The sequence below is a fragment of the Bison bison genome, unplaced genomic scaffold, assembly GCF_000754665.1.
Source record: "Bison bison bison isolate TAMUID 2011002044 unplaced genomic scaffold, Bison_UMD1.0 scf7180017864037, whole genome shotgun sequence".
Classification (NCBI taxonomy): domain Eukaryota; kingdom Metazoa; phylum Chordata; class Mammalia; order Artiodactyla; family Bovidae; genus Bison; species Bison bison.
Window position 1 is genome coordinate 10393398 of NW_011494609.1, and position 11381 is coordinate 10404778.

Genomic DNA, 11381 nt, shown 5'->3' on the forward strand with positions numbered 1-11381 from the left:
CATACGTGACTAGTGACTAACCAACAGCGTGAATGCCAGTACCGTGCTGCAGAGAAAGAAAGAGATTTCTTCTGCATCTCAGCTGTAATTGCTTTGCCTGCAAAAACCATAGCTGGTAATGCTGCCATTGATTAAGCTTTATTTACTATTTTTTTTATGAGCAAAAGAGAAAAAAACCCCAAATCTCTATGTCCCTTTCTTTTGTCAGTCACTAAGAATATGGGATGCCAAGGTGTTCCTGGGTTCCTCCAGCCATTTTCCTTTCACATGATTATGCTAATTAGTATTTGATCAGATGATTATATTATAATTTGATTAATCCTGTGTGCTAACCGCTCCAAATGCATTTTCTCTCTCGCCTGATTACTTCGTGTCCGGAGAGCCCTAAGCCGCAGGCTGCGGAGCTCTGCTCTTCCTGGAGATGTGATCCTCTTTGTTGCCTGATGAATGGAGAGGGGAAATTTTGTCACCTGCTCTCCCAGGCGGAGGCTGGACTGCTGAAGCGTCTCTGAGAAGTAGAAACCCTGGTTAGAAAGCACCTGTTATGTGAGGACATTAGATGCAGAGAAACACGGAGGCGGAGGAGGAAGCTGTGTGGCTTCAAAGGCCGCCAGCCATTTTCCAGGGGGAGAGGGACTTCCTGTTTGCATCTCTCTCTTTCTCACATGTCCTATGCACACAAGCTTTTTCTGTCTGTGGTGGTCCTGGAGGGGTGTCTCTGTGTTTATTTCAAGTGTGTATTTGCTTAAAGAGGGAGCCCACCATTTTGCTTTTGTCTGCTTTGTGTTTTAACAACATGGCTCAGGGTGTTGGTGAACTCATGAAGCCTGAGCTCACTTAGAGAGTTTGCTTTTCTAAGCAGGGTATTTTAGGTTGGGTGACTTTGAGGTCTGTTGAGTTAAATGCCTATGAAATGCTTTCTGACATAAGGAAGTTTCAAATGTATGGGAAAGAATGTGAGTGAAAAGTATGGATGGCGGTGTTGTTATTAGTGGATTTCTACTCTATGTTGAGAGGTTACCAGGGCTCATTTTTACAGTTCAGTGAGCTTAGTAAGTCTCCCAGATGGTGCTAGTGATAAAGAACCTGCCTGGCAATGAATGCAGGAGATGTAAGAGGTGTGGGTTGAATCCCTGGGTTGGGAAGATCCCCTGGAAAAGGAAATGGCAACCCTCTCCAGTATTCTTGCCTGGAATATCCCATGGATAGAGGAACTAGGTCAGCTATAGTCCATGGGGCTAGAAAGAGTCAGGCACACATAAGCACTGAGCTTAGTAATAATTGGATTTTTTCTTTATACTCTGTCACTTTTTTGCCCTTTCAGATCAGTTCAGTTGCTCAGTCATGTCCGACTCTGCGTTCCCATGGACTGCAGCACACCAGGCTTCCCTGTCCATCACCAACTCCTGAAGCATGCTCAAACTCGTGTCCACAGAGTCGGTGATGCCATCCAACCATCTCATCCTCTGTCATCCCCTTCTCTTCCTGCCTTCAATCTTTCCCAGCATCAGGGTCTTTTCCAATGAGTCGGTTATTCACATCAGGTGGCCAAAGTATTGGAGTTTCAGCTTCAGCATCAGTCCTTCCAATGAATATTCAGGACTGATTTCCTTTAGGATAGACTGGCTGGATCTCCTTGCAGTCCAAGGGACTTTCAAGAGTCTTCTCCAACACCACAGTTCAAAAGCATCAATTCTTCAGCACTCAGCTTTCTTTATAGTCCAACTCTCATATCCATACATGACTACTGGAAAAACCATAGCTTTGACTAGATGGATCTTTGTGGCAAAGTAATGTCTTTGCTTTTTAATAGCTGTCTAGGTTTGTCATAGCTTTTCTTCCAAGGATCAAGGGTCTTTTAATTTCATGGCTGCTGTTACCATCTGCAGTGATTTTGGAGCCTCCCCAAAATAGTCTCACTGTTTCCATTGTTTCCCCATCTGTTTGCCATGAAGTGATGGGACTGGATGGCATGATCTTCATTTTTTGAATGTTGAGTTTCAAGCCAACTTTTTCATTCTCCTCTTTCGAGTTCATCAAGAGGCTCGTTAGTTCTTCTTCACTTTCTGCCATTAGGGTGCTGTCATCTGTGTATCTGAAGTTATTGATATTTTCCCAGCAATCTTGGTTCCAAGTTGTGCTTAATCTAGCCTGGCATTTCACATGATATACTCAACATATAAGTTAAATAAGCAAGATGACAATATACAGCCTGAACCTACTGATTTCTCGATTTGGAAACAGTCTGTTGTTCCATGTCCAGTTCTAACTGTTGCTTCTTGACCTGCATACAGATTTCTCAAGACTCAGGTAAGGTGGTCTGGTATTCCCATCTCTTTAAGAATTTTCCACAGTTTGTTGTGATCTACACAGTCAAAGGCTTTGGCATAGTCAATAAAGCAGAAGTAGATGCTTTGTCCTTTGCATTAGCATAATGGGATAGTCTGGTTACAAGAAAGGTGACTAGACTGTGTATAGTTGTTTTTCCTATCAAATGTGTATGTGTTTTGATCTCGCTGGAACTTCTTTAAGAAGGGGCCACATGGTGATACTATACATCATTGGTTCCCTATACCTCCTCCTAAGAATGCTGGGCCATAAGAATTAATGACAATATAGGAAGCCAATACCTGCTTGAATTTTTACATCCTGCTACTCCAAAAATTGTGCCCATGTCATTTGAGAAATTAAAATCTCATGGTTTTCTTTGAAGAGAGAAATTCTGCTTGTAGTTCTTACCTCTACAAAAATGATTAGAGTGGAAGGAAATTCACATTTATTGAGCATCTAAAGTGTGCAGGCATGTAGCTTATGTTATGTACACCTGTTTTATTTATTAGTCGTAATGGTGATGGTGATGTCAACAATAACAGCTGGAATTATTTATTGCTAGATGTGAGGTTCTACTTTAAGAGTCCATGAGATTTCCTGTGATGCTCAAAGCTTTGTAGGAAGGCAGGTATTGTTGTCATCACCACTGTAAGGAAGGTGGGATTGATGCTGAAGCTGAAACTCCAGTACTTTGGCCACCTCATGTGAAGAGTTGACTCATTGGAAAAGACTCTGATGCTGGGAGGGATTGGGGGGAAGGAGAAGAAGGGGATGACAGAGGATGAGATGGCTGGATGGCATCACTGACTTGATGGATGTGAGTCTGAGTGAACTCCGAGAGTTGGTGATGGACAGGGAGGCCTGGCGTGCTGCGATTCACGGGGTCGCAAAGAGTCGGACACGACTGAGCAACTGAACTGAACTGAACTGAACTGATGGGTTCCTCAGGGCTTCCCAGGTGGTGCTAGTGGTAAAAAGTCCACCTGCCAATGCAGGTAGACATAAGAGACAGTGCGTTCCATCCTTGGGTCAGGAAGCATCCCCCTGGAGGAGGGCATGGCAACCCAGTCCAGTATTCTTACTTAGAAAATTCCATGGACAGAGGAGTCTGGTGGGCTACAGTCCATAGCTCGCAAAGAGTTGAACATGACTGAAGCAACTTAGCACGCATGCATGGGTCCCTTAGCTGTTGAAAGGCAGAACAAAGACTAAGCCTGTGTCTGTTTACAAACCCACTCTGCCAAATGGCCATCGTTCATTCCAAACAGTCTATGACTAAGTACTTTGAATCTCAGTTTTACAGAATTTGAGGCCAGAGTTTTGAGATATTGATCACTGGCCTGAGGTCAATGGGATCTGGTATTCAAGAATTTTGAGCTCCTGTCATCTGAAGTCATAGATTTGTTTACTCCACATCATAAGCATCCCCAAATCTTCCAAATAAATCCATACTTACTCGAACTGTTTTTAAACTTTGAAGATGATGATGTTAAATTTGCTTTAAATTTGAACAATAGTTGCTTTGAGAATGTGCATATCAACCTTTAAGAATCAGTGTGTAAATGAGGAAAACTCATTTAATTTTCCCTGTCAACCCCCATTCACATATTTGAGTTAAGTAAGTAAGAGACAGGTTAATTAACTTTTATCCACTTTGGTGGTAGAATTATTTCCTGGTATTATGTTCTATTGTTGGTGTGCTTAAGAGTGAAATTGGAGGAAGGTGACATTTATATTACATTCATTATATGGAGGGTCCTCCCCAGCCCTCTAAGTTAAATTGGGTGTCTGTCTTTAAGTATATTATATTTCATTTGTCCTCAACTGACCACAGTTTTCTCAATGTCAAAATTTTAGAATAAAAATTATTTCGAAATTAGTAATTGGAGACTGAAATTGGTTGTGAGTTTTGTATCAGTTGAGGCTCTTATAAGAAGGACACAAATCAATTTTGTGCCTGTATGTCTGAGTCTTATTGTTTGTGGCTGAATTATTTCACTGAAGTATCCATGGGCATGAATCTTGAAGAATTCAGAAAACACTACTTAGTCTTACTTCTTGAGCTTGAATGGAAGTTCTTATAATAAGAGTAAAACCTATGTGTGCCTGAATATGTGTGTGTGTGTGCTCGCACATGTGCCATGTGGTGGTGAGTCTTCTTGTTCTCTGACATTTAGATAATATACAGACTAATTATGCATACATGACATGTTTACACTCTATGGAGTGCACATGTGATGAAAATTGCCCAGCTCTCTGAGTTCTCAGAGCTTGGATGGCCCAAGTTCCTCAGCTGGTGGTTGTAAGGTCATGAAGCTCTGCTTATTGTCTGGATGACCTCCTTGTATGACACACACCACCTGGGGTTCATTAGTATGAGGTTCTAGCAGAGTCATGGCCTGGATCCCCAGTTAGACCTCTGTTTTGGAGTTGGCCTTCAATCCTATCTTCTAGCCATATCTTAAACCTTGGGTCATGGTCCCAAGGAGGACCTGACTGAAAAGAGATGAAAAGATATTTGGGTATTGACTAAGTAACCTAAAGTTTATAATTATGATGAAGTCTACAGAGTCACTTTTTTATCGAGTGCTGGATGAACCTATCTATAATATCTAGTTATACTTACCAAGCTCTTACTATATGCCACGAACTGGGCTAAATGCTTTATTGTATCCGTGCAGTTCAGTTCAGTTGCTCAGTCATGTCTGACTCTTTGCAATGGCATGGACCGCAGCACACCAGGACTCCCTGTCCATTACCAACTCCCAGAGTTTGCTCAAACTCATGTCCATCCAGTCAGTGATGCCATCCCATCATCTCATCCTCTGTTGTCCCATTCTCCTCCTGCCTTCAATCTTTCTTAGCATCGGGGTCTTTTCCAATGAGTCAATTCTTTGCATCACGTGACTAAAGTATTGGTTCAGCTTCAGTCCTTCCAATGAATATTCAGGTCTGATCTTTAGGATTGACTGGTTGGATATCCTTGCAGTCCAAGGGACTCTAAAGTGTCTACTCCAACACCACAGTTCAAAAGCATCAATTCTTCAGCACTCAGCTTTCTCTATGGTCTTTCTCACATCCATACATGACTACTGTGAAAACCATAGCTTTGACTAGACAGATCTTTGTTGGCAAAGTAATGTCTCTGCTTTTTAATATGCTGTCTAGGTTTGTCATAGCTTTTCTTCCAAGGAGCAAGCATCTTTTAGTTGAATGGCTGCAGTCACCATCTGCAGTGATTTTGGAGCCCAAGAAGTCTCTCACTGTTTCCATTGTTTCCCCATCTATTTGCCATGAAGTGATGGGACTGGATGCCATGATTTTAGTTTTTTGAATATTGAGTTTTAAGCCAGCTTTTTCACTCTCCTCTTTCACATTCATTAAGAGGCTCTTCAATTCCTCTTCACTTTCTGCCATAAGGGTGGTGTCTTCTGCATTTCTGAGATTATTGATATTTCTCCTGGCAATCTTGATTCCAGATTGTGCTTCATCCAGCTTTATTGTATAATCTCATTTAATCTTCAAGTGAGTCTTTGAGATAATTATTTACATTATCCTCATTTTATACTTGGGGGAAATCAAGTCTTACAAAGGCAAAGTGACTCCTCTAAAGCCATCATCATTGTCAATCTCAGTCGCTCAGTTGTGTCCCACCCTTTGTGACCCTGTGGACTGTAGCCTGCAGGCTCCTCTGTTCATGGAATTTTCTAGGCAAGAATACTGGAGCAGGTTGCCTTTTCCTTCTCTAGGGGATCTTCTTGACTTAGGGGTCAAACCTACATCTCTTTTGTCTCCTGCATTGGCAGTTGGGTTCTTTACCACGGTAGCATCTCCGAAGCCCTCTAAAGTCATAGATTCAGCTAGTGGTAAGGGCAGGATTTGAACCTGTCCAATTCCAGAACTTGAATGCTATACTGTCCTCATCAACTAATGAGCTCCTGATACCTGGGCTGGCTCCTGAGCACACACACTCCTTAAAGAAGCTGTCTGGAGAGCTGGAAATACAAGTTATGCCAGAGAGTGGGGATGGGCCAGAGAGCAAACAATGCTTTCTTCAGTTTTTTTCTGAAGAAAGATGATGGAAGAATGTGGCAATGCAAGCACTGTTCTGGAAGTTTTAGGGTTGGTTTGTTCTAATCACAGCATTTCTAGAATCTCAACTCATTCTGAGAAAGGATGCTCAGTCAGCAAAATGTGACCAAGCACCTACTACCCGCCTTTGTTGCAAAGCACAGATTACCCCACTTCCCAAGGTACAGCCTGTGTCCCGTGTCATGTGTCTTTCTATGGTGCCTGGATTAGACGTGAAGCACTCCAGATTTCCGTGCACAGAACAAGGTGGCTGTGCCCTGTAGTGATCTCAGAACCTGTCCATGCATCACCTGACTGCTGCTATTGCTGTGTGTCTTCTCTCCAAAGTGTCCCCTCTACCCATTTCACACAAGCACCCGTGTCGGCCCCATCTCTCCTTGTGTTGGAGACGTTAAACTTCAGGAAGCCCCTAATGAAACAAGCCAGCCTATATGCTGCTGCATCAGAGCAGCAGAGATCTCTGGAGAAGCTCTGCACACTGCCTTTCTGATTGATCTCATTGTACGTTGTGACCACAAACCTCCAGTGAGCCCTTGGCTCTGCTCTCAGTCCCACTCGACCACCCTGTCGCTTCCTGTTCCTGTGGGAAGATTTCACACCTCTCCCTCCTCTGGAAGCCTGAGACCCCCACTCCTTTCCCTTTCCAGACTCTCAGTGGATGACCTCCTGTCTCTTACCAAGATATCAGGAGACCCAAGTGAGTTCCTTAGCAGATATCTTTCTTACCCCACACACTCAGGTTTCTGCACCTATATTGATGTCTCCTTTTCACCTTTGGAGATGGAGTGAATCATCCGTTATGGGGATGACCCAACATTGACTCCTGGCCTGGACAGGTGAGATCGACAGCATTATTTTAGTCAGGTATAATCACAACCCAGGTGAAAAAGACCCATACCGTACAGGGCCACATAGGGGTTGGACTTGGAAACAGAATGAACAGCAGAGGCTGCGGGAGGAGCTGTGTAGTATCACGAGGGTGGGGTGCCCCTGGTTCCTGTAGGAGGATGTGGTTGGCTTGTTTGAATAGTTCCTGCAGGCTGGCAGGGAACTAAGCCTGATACTTAGGAAAGCGCAGACACTGTGCCCAATCTCTTGACAAGGAAGGTCATTTACAGAGGAGTTTGTAAGAGCGAAAGGGGGAGCTAGTGGTTGAGTCATTTGAGGCCCTCCACATTTTGCCAGATGGCAGCACTGGGCTGTCTCAATATAAGGCTGAGACCTCCCCCCATGCCCGGAATCCCACCAGCTCCCATCCATGGAAGGACTTTGCCTTCATGTTTGTGATCATTCTCAAGCACCTCCCCATTTTCCTCTCTTCCAGGTAACATACCACTGCCAGACGACCTCTCCTGTAAATATACTAGCATGCAAAATATACTAACATACAGATCACCCACTCTTGTCACAGTTTCTTCACCTTCCTCACTCTCTTACACTCTTTGTAGCAAAATCACTGGCAAGAGCTGCACGATTTAACTGAGATCTGGGATTCTGTTTTCCGCTTCCAGTCTGTGGCAGATGGATGTGAAGTCCTAGAGGACACGCTGAGGACACAGGCTGCTCCACATGCTGCTCACCATGGGGGTTCAGCAGTCAGTGGAGTTGTCTGCACCCCAAGCACTGAGAACAGAGGGTACAGATCACACACTTGGAAGTTGCAGCAGCATCTCAGTTTCTATACTTGTCTGATTGCAGACAGGAGACAAGCAGCTGGTCTGTGCACAATTGGACTAGGGCTGTCTGAGTCCACTTTATGTCTTCATCTCTCAGTGTCTCTTAAATACACCTGATCAGTGTCCTCTCTATGACTCTGTTGAATCTGCTTTTGACAAGGTCACCTATGACCTCTGTATTTCTAGTCTTCATCTTGTTCAACTACTGAGCAGCTTTCGGCACTGCAGACTCTTTCCTTGAATCCTGGATATTGCGCTCTTTAGCTTTCCCTTCTGCCTCGCTAGTTTCTCCTCCTGTTGTCTTTTCTAAATTCTCCTCTCTAGCTGAATGGTAAATGATTTAATACCCCAGGTCTCTGTCCTCAGCCCTCTCCTCTCCCCATCTCTCCCATCCTCATTGCTTTCCTAGCTACACTTACTCTCCATATGATTTAATTTAGGCTAAGACATTAAATATCATGTTTATGCTGATGACATCCACATTCATAACTTTATCAAAGATTTCCCCTCTGAGCTCTTCGAGGGGTTCAGTGCTTCCAATCCAACTGCACACTCATCATCTCCTCTTACAGATTTTCGATGTCTTTCAGACCCTAACCTGTCAAAAACAGAACTCCTTTATCCTTCTGCCCATACCTCCTCCTGTCTCAGTATTTGTCATCCTAGTTGAGCGTCACCAGAGAACCACTGCTCAGGATGAAAACCTTGGAGTCATCCTTGATTACTCTGCTTTTATATCTCACATCCAATCCCCCAGTATGTCCTAGTGACTCGACACTCAGAATACGACCATTTCACCCACCTCCATTTCAATTCAAACTAGTCTTCTTCTTGTTTGCCTGGTCTGGTCTCTGCAACAACCTGCCAACTGATCTCTCTGCTTCCACCAGTGCTTTCAACAGTTGGAGGTCCACGAACTAGCCAGAGGGACCTCTTTGAATTTTAAATCAGGTCTTGTCACTCCTCTGCTCAAAGCCTGTAGGGATATCCCATCACCCCTAAAATAAACTCAGCATCCCTGTTGCTGTTCGGTCCCTCAGTTGTATCCGACTCTTTCCGACTCCATAGACTGCAGCACTCCAGGCTTCCCCTGTCCTTCACCATCTCCTGGAGCTTCCTTAAACTCCTGTCGATTGAGTCAGTGATGCCATCCAACCATCACATCCTCTGTCAACCCCTTCTTCTCCTGCCTTCAACCTTTTCCAGCAGCAGAGCCTTTTCTAATGAGTCAGCTCTTTGCATCAGATGGCCAAAGTATTGAAGCTTCAGCTTCGACATCAGTCCTTCAGTGAACAGTCAGGATTCATCCTTACTCTAAAAGGCCCTGTGTGGTTTGGCTCTGGCTGCCCACACCACAACCCACCCCATTTCAGCCACACTGGCTTTCTGGGTGTTTCTCCAGTATTATGAGCTTATCCTATATCAACAAGTTTCACTACTGCCTTTTTTTTTTTAATTGGGGTGTAGGTGTTTTACAGAGTTGTAGAGCAAAGTGAGTCAGCCGTATGTATACACATATCCCCACCCTCCTGGATCTCTGTCTCCTCTTCCCCATCATACCCATCCAGGTCATCACATAACACCAAACTGAGCTCCCTGTGCTATACAGCAGCTGCCTTCTAGCTCTCTGTCTTATACACAGTACTGTATACATATCGATCCTAATTGCCTAATTTATCCTACCTTCCCCTTCCCCCTCTGTGTCTACGTATCCATTTTCTGTATCTGTGTCACTATTCCTACCCTGCAGATAGCTTAATCTGTACCATTTTTCTAGATTCCACATATATAAATTAATATACTATATCTGTTTTTCTCTTTCTGACTTACTTCACTCTGTATGACAGACTCTAGGTCCATCCACATCTCTACAAATGACCCAGTTCTGTTCCTTTTTATGGCTAAGTAATACTCCAATCTTTATCCATTCCTCTGTCGATGGACATTTAGGTTGCTTCCATGTCCTGGCTATTATAAATTCACTCACTGCTTTTTCTTCCTGGAAAGTTCTACCCTGGGCCTTTTATCCTCTGTTTTCTTATTTCACTTGGTTTTCTGCCCAAATATCACCTGCTTAGAGAGGCCTCCCATTTAGTCTAAAATAAAGTGGCCTCCTTGTTAATTCTATTTCTCCTTGTGCTTTGTGTTTCTTCATAGTAACTGTAAGTATTGGAATAACATGGTAATTTGTTTATCATCTTATCTGTTGTGGTCACCTGGAAGAGTTACTAAAAAATTCAGGTGCCCAGTGTGTATTTACTGAATAAATAATCAAGTATTGAATGCTGTCTGGAGGGGTGTGACTCTTATGGGCTTGAAGTCATTGCTCTTTCCTTAATTCTGCTTTTATTTTTCTCCTGATGGACTCACAGTTCCTCTTGGTATGCCAGGTTTTCTTCATGTGGAAGATCTCGACGGGTGTATTGATTGAAAGGTCAACCAGCCTATGGCCTAGAATTTTCAGCTCTGACCCATTCCTAGAGGCATATCAATAAGAATACCTTGATTAAAAAAATCTAAAAAATCTTCATCAAATAACTATGTAATTGTAGAAATATGTGTATTTTGAGAAATATGAAATATCTGGTTCAGCAATATTCTAGGTGCTTATTGAGCACCTATTATGTACACTAAACTCTAAGCTCCATGAAATCAGAGATTCTGTGCCATTTATCACAGTATCTCCAGATTTTCAAATAGGGGTTGGCATGTAAGTTACTCCATAAACATTTTCTGAATGAATACATGATGAAAAATCATTAAACTGAGGACAGAGGAACCTGGTGGGCTGCAGTCCATGGGGTCGATAAGAGTCGGACACGACTGAATGACTTCACTTTCACTTTTCACTTTCATGCACTGGAGAAGGAAATGGCAACCCACTCCAGTGTTCTTGCCTGGAGAATCCCAGGGACAGGGGAGCCTGGTGGGCTGCCGTCTATGGGGTCACACAGAGTTGGACATAACTGAAGTGACTTAGCAGCAGCAGTATTCTAACACCAGCCATGTTTTATGATTTCCATAAATATCTTAAATATGTCTCATAGACCTTGATGTCTATGCACACATAGAGTTCACATTGCAGATACAGTAAGTAAAGGCAAAATCTGTGCTAAGATCATTTGACTAGAAAAGGATCCTTATCCACCTATGTGAGGAGTGTCAGGGAAAAAATGATCTTTATTAAGCTAAATTATAACTTAGTCAGGTGGCTCAGGCAGTAAAGAATCTGTCTGCCATGCAGAAGACCCAGGTTTGATCCCTGAATCAGGAAGATCCCCT

At 43.3% G+C, this 11381-nt stretch overlaps 1 protein-coding gene across 1 annotated transcript in view; it reads left to right on the forward strand.

Annotated features, from left to right (window-relative positions):
* The window catches only part of DSCAM (Down syndrome cell adhesion molecule), an 853542-nt gene that overhangs the window by 13808 nt on the left and 828353 nt on the right, over positions 1-11381 (forward strand). The window lies entirely within an intron of this gene.